Genomic DNA, 16,432 nt, shown 5'->3' with positions numbered 1-16,432 from the left:
GTCTTGCCTCATGAATCCACAAATTCTAAGTTTATTTGCCATAAACAATTCTTAACCAGCCACATCCTACTGAGAGCATTCCATAGATGAGATCTCTTAGCAAATATCATTAGTCTATTAGCCAGGAGGTCCAGTTTTCAGGACATTTACAAGGAATTTATGTGTCACCTGCCTTCTCTCTTTCCTCAGAACCAAAGGCCAGGTACTTTAACTCCTTCCTCCCCACTATCCTCAGATGAAATTTCTGGTGAGCAAAGATACGAAAAAGGATGATCATTATGACACTGTTTTTAAAGGGGAAAAATAGAGGTAAACTAAAGTTCCATCAGCAGGAAAGAAAATTGGAAACAATCTGCAAACCCATTAATAGGAAATCACAGTGCACCCTTTTTACAAAATGCTATGCAATGTTGAAGAAGAAAAGGATATATATATATAACTTTCCAGAACAACTCATGGGAAAAGGAGATATGACATGCAACATGTATATGTAACATGTGTAATATGTAGATGAAAGTGTAGAAGGAACCACACCAAATTTTATATGGGAAAGTGCAATGGAAAGGGTGGGCATTGCACTGGTGGAGAAATGTTTTGACTTTTGACTCTGTTTCTAGAATGTTTGATACGTTTACAGTGAAAATATTTTCATGTTGCTTATGTTCATGCACTTATGAACTCTTTAAAATTTAAAATCAGAATGAAACAGAGTAAGTGGAAGACTGAGTAGAGTCTACAGGTCATTGGATTGAGAAGGGAGGCACATTGGGACAACAGTTTGGTGGGGAAATATTGAGGGAGGATATTTGTTACTACACTGATGGGGCAGAGCCAATGGTGAGGGAGGACTTGAGGATAGTGGTAAAAAGGAATATAAGAGATGGGGGAGGATGAATTTGTGAAGCAGGATGAAGGGTGATAGGACCCAAATGATAGGTGGAGTTTAGACCCCATCCCAGCAGTCAGCATGTGTCATAGAACTGTGTGAATCAGTATTGAAGAGCACCCAAACTATGCAATCATGTAGGACTGGACGATCTGTAGGCTTTACTCTCTCTCTCTTTTTTAATTAATTTATTTATTTTTATTTATTGGCTGCATTGTGTCTTCGTTGCTGCATGCGGGCTTTCTCTAGTTGAGGTGAGCGGGGGCTACTCTTTGTTGCAGTAGGTGGGCTTCTCATTGTGGTGGCTTCTCTTGTTGTGGAGCACAGCCTCCAGGCATGCAGGCTTCAGTAGTTGTGGAGTATGGGCTCATTAGTTGTGGCTTGTGGGCTCTAGAGTGCAGGCTCAGTAGTTGTGGCACACAGGCTTAGTTGTTCTGCGGCATGCAGGATCTTCCCAGACCAGGGCTCAAACCTGTGTCCCCTGCATTGGCAGGTGGATTCTTAACCATTGTGCTACCAGGGAAACTCTGTAGGCTTTGCTCTTTACTCATGAAATATGCTGGCTACTGGGAGCCATGTGGAGGCACGGGCAACTACAATGTGGAAAATTGCACAACTGTTTCAAATATGAGGCCAGAGCATGACCAACTATAGCAGAGAAGGAGACTCTGCAAAAGCATCTAGGGCAGTAGTCTCTAAACCCTAACAGTTTATACCCTAAAAAGTATCTGAACCCTAAAAGACTGTATGCCCCCTGTCCCATTTTCAGAGACCACCAGCAGACCCTGCCACTACTTCCAACTCCTTCATTTTGGTGAAAGGGGAGATGTGAGAGCCACCTGACTTGCAAAAGGTTTTGTTATTCTGCCTCAAGAGTCCAGGAAAAATGCTATTTGAATGATCCCTTTTCTTTTAGTTTTGGGAGGTTTTTACATATCAGGAAAATGACGTGGACTCTACTGACAACAGTATGTGAGTCTTGTTACAGCTGCTCAAGGGTGGAAGTCTTAGTTCCCTCATTGGCCTTTGCTTGGATAGTGGTGGAGTCATGTTTTGTTCTGTGGTGTGTGGCTGGGATAAGGTGGTTGTCATCTAAGTTTTCTATCTTGCTAGCCTGCCTGTTTTCTGGTCCTTCAGCTAAAAAGAGAACCAGCTTTTCTTGCTGCCGTTGGCCTCTCTGGTTGCCAGTTTCTCCAGCATCCAATCCAGAATATATCACACGAAAACTAGAGCACTCACCATCATGTTGTTCCTTGGGTCTCAAGTTCTCTAGATGGGCTACCTTTTTCTTTCCACCTTTCAGAATCTTCTGGTGTTTATTTTATATATAACGCCCAGGGCTTTGGCTGTACTTACAGGGTGGAATAGGGAGAAATGCATCTATTCCATCTTGGTCCCACTGATGGAGTTTTAACAGTCTGTAATATCCAGAGTTCTCAAGCACATCTTGTGGGCTTTATTATGTTAACTTAAATGATCCTATTATGGAATAAATTTTTTTCTTTAATTAATTCTATCAAGAAGTGTCCCCAAAATGATGAGTTTTTTTTAATTGCTTAGGCAAGTTTGATAGATTAAAGTGTGTTTGAATATCTTTCCATGTGTTTAATTGGTCCTATGTATTGCTTCATTTTGAATTCCAAATTTGTGTCATTTGTCCACATTTCGATTGTTCTTATTATTTCTAAGTTTATATGTTAGGGAGATTAATGTTCATTTATAGGTGGCTGCATCTAAGCTCAGTTCCTTTACTAGGTGAGCATTTTTCAGTTGCAAATTGAATATTCTAGTACCTACCACATAATCTACTGGGAGCATTAAATAAGACAATAAATATTAAGGCCTCAGACCAGTAAAAAGGCAAAGAGCAAATTCCTGATAAGTGTCAGTGATTGTTTATTGTGGAATTAGCTGCCCACGAAGGTCTGGACAGAGGCAGACATAAATCTGATTAGGCTAGCTGTCTTCCCAACACCAAGATTTCTGTTCTTGCCATCTGAAGTTAGAAGTTGCTGGGAATTTAAAAGTGTCTAGAAATTCCCTCAGCAACAAATAACACTTTATGGCATTTATTGAAGTTTTGTCACAGAGAAAATAACAGTAATGATACAGTTTTAGAATTGCCTCCACTCTTTAACATCTTTTTCTTGTTATCAAGACTTCCTTGAGAAGTTAAAACAACTTTTACTCTTATAAAAGTGGAAAATGGATTTAATCTGCTTTCTTCCAAAAGTTAGATTTTTTCTGTGAGTGAAGTGATTAAAAAAATATGTACTTCACAAGATTCATAGGTTTGGGTGTAGTATATGAGGTTTAACAAAGTGGGAGACTCCAGGCTGGAAAGAGGAAGACTTGGTATAGAAAATTTATTCTTATGGGAATACTGTAGATGTTCCATATTACCTATTATTTTGCTCAGTTCTTAGAAGTGTTATGTGCCCCTTGGGACTGATAAACAAGGTTCAGTTTGCTTGAAATAAACATTATAGGGAGAGAACCTTCCCACCTCTGATAGATTGTTGTGGAAATATGTAATGAAATCTTAGAATAATGTGAAGCCCCAAACAATGTAGTCTAAATCAAAGCCAATATTAAAGTTGATGAGAAAGAGATACCAGCGCTTTAACTATCCCAGTCAAACGAAAACATTTAGAAATGTAGGAAATCTTATATAAGAAATCTTCTGAGAATAAAAATCAAAGGAAAAACACAAACAGGTCAAATCATTTACTTACTTTTTGGCTAGTCTGTTGAGAAAGGAATAGCATAATGGAAGAACACACGTTGGCACAGAATTCCAAGCTAGGAAAGAAAAGAAAGACTTAAGCATAAGCTCCTTTTCTACAACCTAATTCTATGCTTAATATTTTCAAACTACTTTATTACTCTGAGCTGCTGGTTTCCTGATTTGTAAAATGAAAACAAAACTCTGAAGGTTTTGTGATTTGAAAATCTTTTATGAAGCTTGACCTGGGCATGCAGCTGTCGGCCCCTTAGTGGAAAGTTATTGCTCCTTAAGTGACGTGATGATCACACTGAACATGGTGTGTGGTACACAGTTGGACTCAATAAATGTTTACCGAATAAATTGCATTAAACCAATTAAAATCTATTGCTAATTTGAATGTGGCCTGGCATAAATTACACATACAACTTGCCTATAAAATTAGCAGGTAGCATTAGGAGATCTCTCAGGGTCATTACACAGAATTCTAGTGCACCAAGTTTAAAAAATGTATTTTAGCAGTGGCCCAGAGTTCCTTTGGGGTAGCAGATATCCTTGTTTTGGAAAATGCCTTGAAAGGTGCGGTGAAGACTATAGTGATCCCCTCTTTCTGTTGTGAAAGAGTTCAAAGAATGTCACGTAGCTGCTCAGAATAAAGACTACATTTCCCAGCCACCCCTGCAGGTCATAGTGGCCACGGACTGAGTTCTGGCCAATGGGATATAAACACAAAGTTAGTAGCAGCTTTTGGGAACCTTCCTTTACAGACACTGGCCTGTGCCCTTTGCACTTCTCTGCTCCATCCTTCTTCCAGGTGCCAGCACCATATGACTTGAGGAAGAGAGCCAGGCCCTTGGGTGTGGAGCCACCTGGGAGCAGAAATGTTCTCCATCTGTTTGTACCAATGGCAACTATTGTCATGATCTGAACCTCACGTCTTGTTGAGCCTTGGGATACATTTTCTCTTTGGTCCACAGTCTTCTCTTGAGACTTCCTCTTCAAATCTGCCTTCTGTCATTCCTCCTGCCCACCTGCTCTTGGCAGGCAGTTTTCCATGATTCTCTTGCATTTCTGCACAACTTGCATTTATCTTGCAAGTTTGTACTAGACTATCTTTCCACGGATGTTGTATAGTGGAAAGCCTTGGAAGATAAAGACTTGTCTGCCTCTGGAGCAAAGAACAGGTTTACTTACAATCTTGGAAGACAGTGTGTTTTTTGAGAGCAAAAAGCAGACATAATGCTCATTATAAAAGATGCAGTTTTCTTAAATGCAGGGTTCTTCTCCTGCAATGTAACCCAGAGCATGTGCAGGTGTCCTCTGGTCCTCTTTGCATTGTCCTATGGGAATTAGGGCTTGGGAAACCAGCACAAATGCTGATACTCTGATTACCATTATTGCTGTAAGTAATACAGTCCTTTGTCCCTAACCCAGGACTGTGTCTTCCTTCAGCATCCATGAAGTAGAGGCCTGTTGACTGGTTAGCCTGCAAGAAGGATAAAAATCTCAGACCATTTGTCTGTCTGAGTTTGTCTTATCTGCTTCAGTTTCTAAACCCCAACCTAGGGTAAGTATGGAGATGCAAGAAAAACAACACCCCCCCCACCCCGCCCACCGCCCTCAAAAAAAACACCCAGGTTGTGAGAGGCAATGCTCATCGAGGACTGATTGAAGGACAAACATTTTTAATGTTACCCTTGGGACATGTGCTTTCAGTTCAGGCACTTGTAGTAATTATGTTTCCATTTTTTTGCCATCTGCCTATTTTGATGGACATGATAAGAAAGAGCAATGGGGAATTTACTGTTGTATACGTCGTTGGTCATTGGGATAATTTCAAGGACACCAACTACAACATTATGTGGTGTCCTTTTTATGAGTGCCCACGGGAGAAATTTGTCTCAGGTTTTAAGAAAAGCTGCATTTCTGTTGAACAGCTGTGGTGTGTTTGTCCTGTGGACACTATAATTCCTGTAACTGATGGTGTATCTCAGTTGGAAGAAGGAGTCAAATTTGTGGTCTAGCTCTTAGAATTAATTGAGGCCAGAGAGTAGGCATTTCATATACTGTTTACCCCAGGTTGTTTTCTTCAACCTATTTCCTCATTTATTTATTTTTATATTGTTGCAATATACCTATTTTTCCATTTTTATTTTAATCACATTTTAAGGGTCTGATATTTCTACAAAGTTTATTATAAGACCAGCACCTCCTGTCTCCCTCCTTCCCCTCCCCATGGCTTCTTCATCCTGTCTCTTCCTCCTCTGTAGTTTAAATCCTGGTTTTGGTGAAGCATCTGAGAAAGATTCTGGGAGACACAATCATGAGAGCTAACTGGTCTGATATCATTAGTATACCATCATACTTCACTGGTAATTTGGCCAATTATAGAATTCCAGGCTAGACATAGTTTTTCCTTAGACTTTTGAGGACTTTGTTCCTTTGGCTTTTGGAGTCCAGAATTTCAGCTGTAAAGTCTAAAGCCTTTCTGATTCTTGAGCCTTTGATGTGACTTTTTTTCTCTCTGGAAGTTTTATTGGGTCTTTGCTCCACTATTCTGAAATTTCAGGAAAATGATGTGCCTTTCAGGGGGTCTGTTCCCATCCACTGTGTTGGGCATTTGTAATGTGAGAACTCATGTCCTTCAAAGAAGGACATTTCTCTCTCTTTCTTCAGTAATCTCCTCTCCTGCATTTTCTGAATTCCCGATCTCTTTAGTGATTTTATTTAGATTTTGGAACTTCTGGGTCAGTCTTCTCATGGCATTTCATGATTCTGGTCTTCCTTCTCTTTATTATTAAGTTCTGTTTCTTATAGGATCTCAATGTATTAGTTTCCTATTGTTGCCATAAAAAATTACTATAATCTTAGAGGTTTGCAACAGTACCCATCTATGATCTTAGTTTCTAGGAGTCAGAAGTCTAGGCATAGCATGTCTCAGCTGGGTCTTTGCTTAGTGTCTCACAAGGTGGAAATCAAACTGTTGGCTGGTTGAGCTCTTATCTGAAGGTTTGGGGAAGAATCTGTTTCCAAGCTCATTCAGGTTGGTGGCAGAATTCCGTTCCTTATGGTTGTAGGACTGAAGTCAGTCCCCTTTTCCTCACTGGCTGTCAGCCAGGGGCTGATCTTTGCTCTTAAAGGCTGACCACATTCCTTCTCATGCTTTCCATGAACACCTGAGGCCCCTACACTGCAGAGCCCTCTCATGCCTCAGATCTCACTTACTCAATCTTTTGAATTGCTCTTCTGTAGTTAAAGGCTTGTGTGATTACATTGGGCCTTACTTGGTAATCCAGGATCATCTCCCTTCTTTAGGATCAGCTGATTAGTAACCCTAATTCCACTTGTAAGTCCCTTCACAGTAGTAGTTAGATTAGTGTTTGCATAACTGGAGGGTGGGGATCTTGTGGGGACATTTTTGGAAGTCTGTTTATGACATTCCTCAACTGTACATTGCAGCTATCTTGTTTTCTGAATATTCCTTATTATTATTATTTTTTAAAAATAGCATTCTCTTCTTGGGACCTGTGGAAAATATCTTCTCTTCCTTTGAAGATCTTAGTGAGATTTTTTTTTTTCTTTTAAGTTCCCTCCTGCCCGTCGCCCTGTATTTTCTGTTTCCTCTAAGTTTCCTTCTTCTGTTTGTTTGTTTGGGGCTTTCTTTTCTCATGTTAGAGGCTGTCGCCAAGTGTTCAATGTCAGTCCATGGCTTTCTGTCCATGTTTATGAATGAGGGACTAAATGCAGATTGCACACTCTGTATGTAGCAGGCTCCACTGAAGTATCATGGGGTGGCACATTTCACTGGGGGGCCTACAGTGTCAGGATATGTGGGATTTTTCTCTATGATGGTTAGACTCTCCAGAGAAGAATGTCCAAGTCCTCAGTGGAGGACCTGGCTGCCACTGAGGGAGGGGCCTGGGAGCCCGTCCACATTCAGTGGACAGGCTTCCCAAGTCCTCCTGTTTCCAGTGTAGTACCTCAAACTTCACTCTGCCTGGTGTTCTGGGGCAGAGTTCTCCAGCTCACCATTTTCTCAAAATAAAACTAGACCATTTTGATGAGGTCAGGGAGGGGATCTACTGTTTCTTAACAGATTTTTCAAGCCATCCTCCTGTTTTCAACTCTGATTTTACCCTCAATTTCAGAGGTACCAAGTGCTACTTGTTTCTGAGATTTTGTGAAATTCTGCAAGCCAGTGCTGGTGATTTCTGGGCTTCCCATTCTCTGATTTGGCTCCTGGCTGTCTTGAGTTGACCAAGCCATCTTCTTTTTTACCACTTTCCACGTGCTGTTGCTGCTGTTTCCACTCCCACTGACTGTGTAAATTATGAGTCTCTTTTTTTTTTTAAAGATTTTTTTTTGATGTGAACATTTTTAAAGTCTTTATTGAATGTGTTACAGTATTGCTTCTGTTTTATATTTGGGTTTTTTGGCTGTGAGGCACGTGGGATCTTAGCTCCCCAGCCAGGGATCGAACCTGTACCCCCTGCATTGGAAGGTAAAGTCCTAACCACTGGCCTGCCAGGGAAGTCCCTTATGAGTCTCTTTAACACAGCTCCATCGCTGTCCTTTTTGTGGGCTTCCACAAAAGAGCCAAGGTAAACACATCTGTCCAATACACCATCATTTCTCAGAAACTCCACGCCTTCGATGTAGGGTTTTATTTTTAATGGAAAACCTTAAATCCTTTTTGGAATGTGATTAAAAAAATCAATTTGCTAAATTAATTAATCATGTGTCTGGGAGTCTGGGAAGTTATTTAGCTTCTGAGATGAATTTCATTTTCTCATTTGTAAACCTCCTGATAAGTTTGCTATAAAGATACAGTGTGACAATATTTGAGAGTACCTAAGACAGTACTTGACATGCAGGCAACATTCAATATATGCTTGCTGAATGAAGGAATAAAATGCATTCACCTGAAACTAAAAGAAAAAAATATATTGGGAAGTAGATGTGGTGAGCCAGGGCTTGATGTCCACATGTGGTGCCCAAGGCAGAGCAGCAACATGGCACGCCTCCAAACCAGCGGACTTTCCATGTTTGCTCAATGTTTATTCAGTTGGTGGTTGAAGGGAAGAAATGAATTTTCTCTTTAAAACACTGTATATCTCTTTCTTTCAAATTAAGGGCTTATTATTTAGACTAAATATAACACAATATTTTAACTTCCTTAGAAATGTCTTTTATCTCACAACTCTTCCACCACTCATAACTCCGTAGCATTATTCGTGTTCACTAACAATAAAAAAGTACGAATGAATATAGTTGCAAAGTTTCTCTGACTTTCACAGTGGCAAACGTTTTTAATTTTTTTGGTAGATATTGTATTCCTTCAGTTTTATTTTTCCCCGAATCAGACAATGTTTTGGGAGGTCTATTAGAGGAAAAACATATACAGTAAAGCAGGACCCTCATTCTTTGTCGATAGCACCAGGTCAAAACTTACCAGGTGCCAGAGATTCAGGTGACTTTGTCCTCATTATAGGACTGTCAGCCTATCCGCGTTCTATCACTGAAGGAGAGGCTGAAACAGCACAGAGCAGTTGGCCTGTGGGAGGATGGCTTTTCAAATGCCCACTTGTACTTTGGGGAATTGGTGAGAATAGGACCCATTAGTTTCCCAATAAACAAGAAACTATAGGTAGAAATCTGAGCTAACTGGCACAATATTTCCTCCTATTCCAATGATGTCTTAGTACCCATTATGGGGTGGCATCGTGGACAGCTGCCAGCCTGGCTTGCCCCTTGATCTAATTCCACCCTCAGCCTCTGAGTTTTTTACTTTCCCCACCTGGTGCCCAGTGTCCTGATAATCTCTGTCCTGCACTCGATGAAATAGCTATCAGTGACTTCATTCACACTCAGGTATAAGCGTTTGATAACAGCATAAAGACCTATGTTTCTCATCATGTTTGGAACTTTAGTAAAGTTCCATACTTCCAGCTATACAGTCGGCATTTATAGGGTGGATTTTTAGTTATCAGCCCAAAGAAGAACATTGGTCAGAGTGACTATTTTCCATTGTCTTTGAAATGCAGACTGTAGACCCCCCTCTTCCCATTCTCTGGCCCTGCATCACTCCATTTGCTCCGAAAACACCTTGGATCACGTAAAGGTAAGCTCCAGGGTATGTTTTCCATTTAACACTATGAATCACCTTTGATCACTTCCTAACTCCTTATTCTGCCCCACAGCTAACTTTCCAAATACTGTTTTTGCTACTTTTTCTTCCATTTTCATCTCAGCCTCTCTTTAAGTTTATTTGGCTGACTCTATTTGGCTTCTGTGGGCAGTAATCCTAACTTTCCACTCTGGCTAAGCTTCCTCAGATGAGCATCCTCCCTGATTTCACTTGGGCTCCTATCTTGACTTACCCAGGTCTTATGAGTGGGGCTTGGGCAGCATGTGAAGCCAAGCCAGGATATGCACTGGAGAGCCCCAGTCACGTAGAACACATTAAATGCTAGGGTAATGCTTAGACAATCTGTCTGAGGGACATTGGCTTATCTTCTGGGCTGCTGAACCAATGGTGGTATGTACTGCTAGATGCCTACCAATATTCACTCTTCTTTTCTTGTATTAGAACCACTGTATAACTTGGCAAGGGGTAGGTGATTTGAAGGAGGGACAATGTGCTCAACTAAATTTAAGACTACATCTCCTAGCCTTCCTTATATCTAGATATGACCATATGAGTTGGTTCTAGTCAATGATATGTAAGAAAGACTCATGAAAAGGGACAGACATTAGGGAAATGTTTTTTTCTCCTTCCAGCTCCTCAGAGTAAATGCAAGATGACTGGAGCTGCAGCAGCCATATTGGATCAAGAGGATAGAGACCGTGTCCTGAGCCTAGTAAAGCATAAAGATAAAATCAACGTAGGTCTCTGGTAGATTAAGGATGTCACCACACCTTAGACTATCTCTGAACTTCTCTTATGTGAAGATTATAAACATTTGTGGGTTTCAGTCATTGCCACCTTGGGTTTTCTGTTATATGTAGCCAAAACCAAGCCAAACATGTATACCAACAGCTTCCCTCCCCCTAATTTGATCTTGTTGCCACCTCTGAAAGGGGGAGGAATGCCTCTATTAATGATGACAGCCAGAGTGTTGGGTTACTCTTCTAGGCTATTGTTGCCACCACTGCTGTTGAAGCAAAATTGAAACACATTGTTTTGCTTAAAGTTATAACAACATCAATGGCCATAGCTTCCAAATCCCAGGTACCCCAAAAGTTGGCATCTACCAACAATATCTAGGCACTATTCCTTACTTCCACCCTTTACCTATTGAAGTGCACACAATGTTTGCACACATGCAAAGATTTGAAAATCACTTTATCAAAATACAATGATTTGAAATCACTTTATCAAAGTCAATGTAGGAATAGACCTTTAATGGGAACTCGTAGATGTGTGCTGAGAACAGTCTATTGTTCAGATTTATTCTTCCCCCAGACTTCGACATTTAATTTTTAAAAATTTTCAAAAATATAGAAAAGTTGAAAGAATGTTACAATGAATTTTACTCATATCCCTACCAAGAAGATTCAATAGCTGTTAATATTTTGCTACATTTGCTTTATCTACACTTATATACATTTAAAGCTAAATCTATATCTGGAGCAACTTTTTTGCTTGCCATTTGAAAGTGAGTTGAGACATCATTTTTTTCACTCTTCACATATTCTAAATTTCCAAATTGTGTTTTATGTGATCATGAGAGGGCCAAAGGCACATTTCCCAAGTGTTTTCAGCCCAAGAATGTGTGTAGCTTAGAAGAAGGTCTTCAGCTTTGGTGTGGGTCAGATGAAGGAAAAGTATGAAGAAGCAGAAGAAGCAGTGTGACAAAGTGAACAGCAAGGGTATCTGTATTTTGTTGGCCTAAAATAGGGAAATATTTCCTTTGTTCCTAAAATACTGAAAATCCAATGAAACTCCACCAAATCAATTCAAAAACAGCTGAGCCTATAATGTTGACTCCTGGATAATTCTACAAAGCCATTGTTAAGTAAGGTGACCAACCTGTCCTGGTTTGCCTGGGACTTCCTTGGTTTTAGCATTAAAATCCTAGGAGAGCCCTCTGTCCTGGACAAAACCAGATGGCTGGTTACCCTACTTAAAATAATTCTCTGACTAAACCTCCCTACAGAAGAGTTGGCAATTTTTTCTCCATTCACTTAACAAACCCTTACTGAACAGCTGTTGGGGTGGCCCCTGGTCTGTGTAGTTGACTGTGGCATGGTCCTCGCTCTGCAAGGACTTGACACTAGCCCCCGTATTTGCCATGGGTAGTTAAAGACAAATCTCTGTGTTTTAGAATAGAAACTTCTGTTCTCTTCAGAGTTGCAGGTAGAAGAAAGAATGGGAATGGCTTTACGGAGAGAATAATCTGGATACCTAAATACACTTTGTTCAATTGTGGGGGGATTTAGCTGTCTTAACTTTACATTTCCAACCACGGTTTCTTAACACAGAAAAGTTGGTCAGGAAGGTAAACTTGTGGCCACAATCTCTTATTGTCTCCTGAGAGCCTTCAAGCTATTAAGTTGCCCAGTGCCCTTTGACGTAAAAGCAGGTTTTTCACAACCCAATAGTCCATTTGTGGAAAAAAGCCAATGACAGATTCCTGGAAGGTTGTGCTTATGACTTAGAATCAGTGTCTCTGTCCCTGAAGAAGGTGACAGTGTCACAAGTGCCACATTCTAGGCTTTATGGCCTTGGTAGCTTATTTACGAAAGGGTGCTACTTCTGAGGCAGGAACGTGTTGGCAGCCACCAGGTCTTCTTCTTTTAAAATGCTGAGGGCCGTCTGATCACTGCAAAGCGAGGTGTTGGGTTTCTTCATGCTCCTGTTTCCAGCTCCAGCCCAGCACCCGGCTGGGAGGAGAGTCTCACTGAAGTTGTTGGATCACATAGATTTGGATAAAAAAGGGAAAAAAAAATTTAGATCATTTTACTAAGTATAAAGCACAATTCAAAAATATAAGACACAAATAACTTTAAACTACAGCATGTTGTGAGCTGGTGAGATTGTAGGGAGTAGATGATAATTCCTGGTGAATTTATCTTCTGCTCTGATTTGATTAGGCTTCTGTCGAAAATAATTAAGCAAAGATGCAAAGATTACTACTGTTCCCTTGTTTAACTAAACAAACAAAACTCCCAAGCAAAAATGTGAAGAGCCTAAATTTGCACATTTTTACCTCTCTTGAGCTACTGTGCATTCCGCCTCTGTGGGTGAAAGGCCAGTTCTAAGCTTCAGTTTCTCAAATTCAAAACCTCGGAGGAATCCTATTACTAGCTCCCCTTCACGGAAAATAGCAGCCTCTGTTACAAAAGCTTAAGAGCTGTCAGTAAACTCTCGCTTGGGGACAACGACATTCACTCACGGAGCCTGTCCCGTGCTCTTGTCTGACTCTCACAACTACGATTATTCCCTGCGGACAGGGCACTACTATTATTCCCACTTAATGGATGAGGAAGCTGAGCCTCAAGGAGCTTATGCGATTTGCTGAAGCTCATACAGCTAGTAAGTGATTGAAGCTAGGTGTTTTAGTCCCCAAATCAGTGGTCATTCCATCAAGTTCTCCTATTTTACACTGGAGACACGATGACTGATAAAGCAGAGTTTTTGAGAAGGTAAAAAATTGTTGATTTAAAAAAAATGCACAACATGAGAGCTGCAAGTTTAGTTTTATTTGGGGCAAAGTGAGGACCGCAGTCCGGGAGACAGCATCCCAGTTAGCTCTGAAAAACTGTTCTAAAGAGGCAGGGGGGAAGCTTAATATATATGTGGTTTTGGTGAAAGGGAAAAACATGCAGTCAAGCACATATTGTTTACAGAAGGTGGCTGCTCGTCACGAGGAGCAGTCGTCACCATGAAGGATTTTAGTGTTTTTTTTAGATTTGAGGAGATACAAGCATTGGGCTCATAAAGCTGGCTCCTGAAAATATCTGCCTATCTAACGACCTGTTCTGCCAGTTCTTCACAGAGCACGGAGTGCCTCCTTTCAGCTCTCCACCCTGAACACCTTTCAGGGGGGCGTTGGCAGGCAGCAGCTGCAGCAGCACAGGACTTAATCTTTGTAGAGGTAGATGGCGAGTGCCAGCTGTAGTTGACAAAATCATGACTCTTAATATAAGATGAACATATGTCAAAGGTTTTCTGTAACTCACTAATTTTTTTTATATATATTTATTTATTTATTTATTGGCTGCGTTGGGTCTTCGTTGCTGCACACGGGCTTTCTCTAGTTGCTGCAAGTGGGGGCTACTCTTCATTGTGGTGTGGAGGCTCCTCATTGTAGTGGCTTCTCTTATTGTGGAGCACGGGCCCTAGGCGCGTGGGCTTCAACAGTTGTGGCAGATGGGCTCAGTAGTTGTGGCTCACGGGCTCTAGAGCGCAGGCTCAATAGTTGTGGCGCACGGGCTTAGTTGCTCCGTGGCATGTGGAATCTTCCCAGGACAGGGCTCGAACCCGTGTCCCCTGCATTGGCAGGCGGATTCTTTACCACTGCGCCACCTAGGAAGTCCATAACTCACTAATTAATGAGGGAACTGATAAGACATTAAGGCAGTTTAAAGAGCATTCAAGAAGTAAGATATTTCGAGGCAGTGTTTGGTGAGGTTGCTGGGTTAGATACAAAACTGGTGAATGTCCAACAGGACAATAAACTAATGTCTTTGAGGTTTTCTGTTGTAGTGAGCACAAATTATGATCTCCACTGAACAAAATTCTACAAATTAACCTCTGTCCCCAAAGGTTTGTGAAATAGCCCAATGAATTAGGAAGTTAAGCCCAGCATGAGACTACAAAAAACCTTGTAATCTTCTTTGCCTATTGACGAGTTTCAGATAATTTCAGATGGTCTTTCAAATATGACTTTTGATTGAATTTGACAGATACATAAGAAAAAAAAACTGTTTCCTCCCTTTTAAGGAAGAAGGTACTTGTGCCATTCTCCTTACACACTGTAGAGTTTCCTTTCTTATGCCATTACTGTTGTTGATACCTGATACAGTACTATTGTTGACAGGTGATACACACGCCAGTTCAAAACCTGCAGGAAATCTGTCATCAGCTTTCCTGTGTAAAGATAAAGCTGTGAAAAGCCTTCACATTTGGTAAGAAAACTGAATTTTGAAACACCATATGATTATGACCCAAAAAGTCTTATGTTCTTGTAGTAATTCACTAAATTTCTAATTAATTGAAATTCTAAGGACAAAAAGTGGATCTTTTCCTATATTAGACAAATAGTATTTACCTGATTAGATTTCTCTGCTATAGTGGAAAGACAGACCAGAGTTGGACTATCTGACTGGTGCCAGTTATGTTAACTTATCTGAACCTAGTTTTATGATCTCTAAACTGGTAATAATGGTAAACCACATGCATTCCTCAGTTTAAAAGTATTATTAAGTGTTTTTTTAGTCTCTGTATCATAAGTAGCAAAATGTTTAACCAAAATATAACTGGACCATTTTGATTTTTTAAATATCTTGCTATTTTCTGATAAGATCCTCTTGGGGGATGTAACTGCGTTGACCAACTAGCCACAGCTGATGAGAGTCCATCCTTTTAACTGCTCCAAAACGTTAGAGGCTACCTTATAAAAGCTGATACGGTATGTGTGTGTATTTGACCTGATAGAAGATAACCCCAAACGTTACGGTATTATTGCTCTGAAAGAAGTTAATTGGTTTTATGTTGAACCTGACGGTCTGATTTTTGCATTCATTTTCTCACTACTATAGCCTTGTTTCTCGAATGCTCTTCTTGCCAGCTCTTCTGTCTTCCTGTTGATCCCCTCATTAAGTAAAGTAAAGCTTTGCTTTATGTTTCCTAATCGTAAGAATAAGGTTTTTTTTTTTTGTCAGTTTGAGCATTAAGCTTTTAAAAAACTAAATAGAAACAAACAAAAAACCCCGACAACCCAAACTTGATTCCAGAATCTTTGAAGAATAATACAAACTTTCACCGAATATTCCCAGAGACAGAGTGGAGGGCATCATCACGCCAAACTGCCAAAATATGCCTGTAAGTTTCTCTGTCTCCCCAAAGTCCCAGACATGTCTGTAGCTGCCTAAATTCTGTTTGTCCCTCTCCCAACTCACAGTCCCCACAGTCCCCAAGCTCTGCTCTTCTCACCTCTCCCCTCCTCTGGCAGACACACCCGAAGGCGACCTCCACGGAATGACATTGAATTGCAAAATCTTCTCCTTGGGTGAGTGTGGAAGGAACCTGTGACTTGTTTCTAAGCAATAAAATACAGCTGATGTGATGAGATGTACTCCCGAGATATCGTTTCATTATCTAAGACTGTTTTAGCGGATTGGAAGGAGACTCTCCTACTGGCCTCAAAGAAGCCAGCTGCTATGACATGAACTGTCTGCGGAGACAGCTCTAGGAACTGAGGGCCTCCATCCTGTCACCACCAGGAACTCAATTCTGCCAACACCCACGTGAGCTTGAAAAAGACCCCAAGTTCCAGGAAGGAACATAACATGACTAGCTCTCCATGCCGCCACCCTAAGCCAGCGAAGCCAGCCTGGACTTGATCCTTTGTGAGTAGATCAAGTGAGATAAATCCACAGTGAGAAAATAAATAGGTGAGGTTTCAAGCTGCTTAGTTTGGGTTAATTTGTTACAGAGCAAAACCCTCTAGCCTTTGCATTCCCATAAACTTCCCCTTCTCAGGAAAACTAAAGGATCTTCCTCACCACCACACTCCTGAAAAGCCAGGGAGAGAGTGTGTGTGTGTGTGTGTGCACGTGTGCGTGCACACACATGCATCATAAACATCATAAGT

The sequence above is a fragment of the Hippopotamus amphibius genome, chromosome 4 (genome assembly GCF_030028045.1).
Source record: "Hippopotamus amphibius kiboko isolate mHipAmp2 chromosome 4, mHipAmp2.hap2, whole genome shotgun sequence".
Lineage (NCBI taxonomy): Eukaryota > Metazoa > Chordata > Mammalia > Artiodactyla > Hippopotamidae > Hippopotamus > Hippopotamus amphibius.
The sequence above is the reverse complement of the archived record's forward strand: the minus strand, read 5'-3'. Positions refer to the sequence as shown.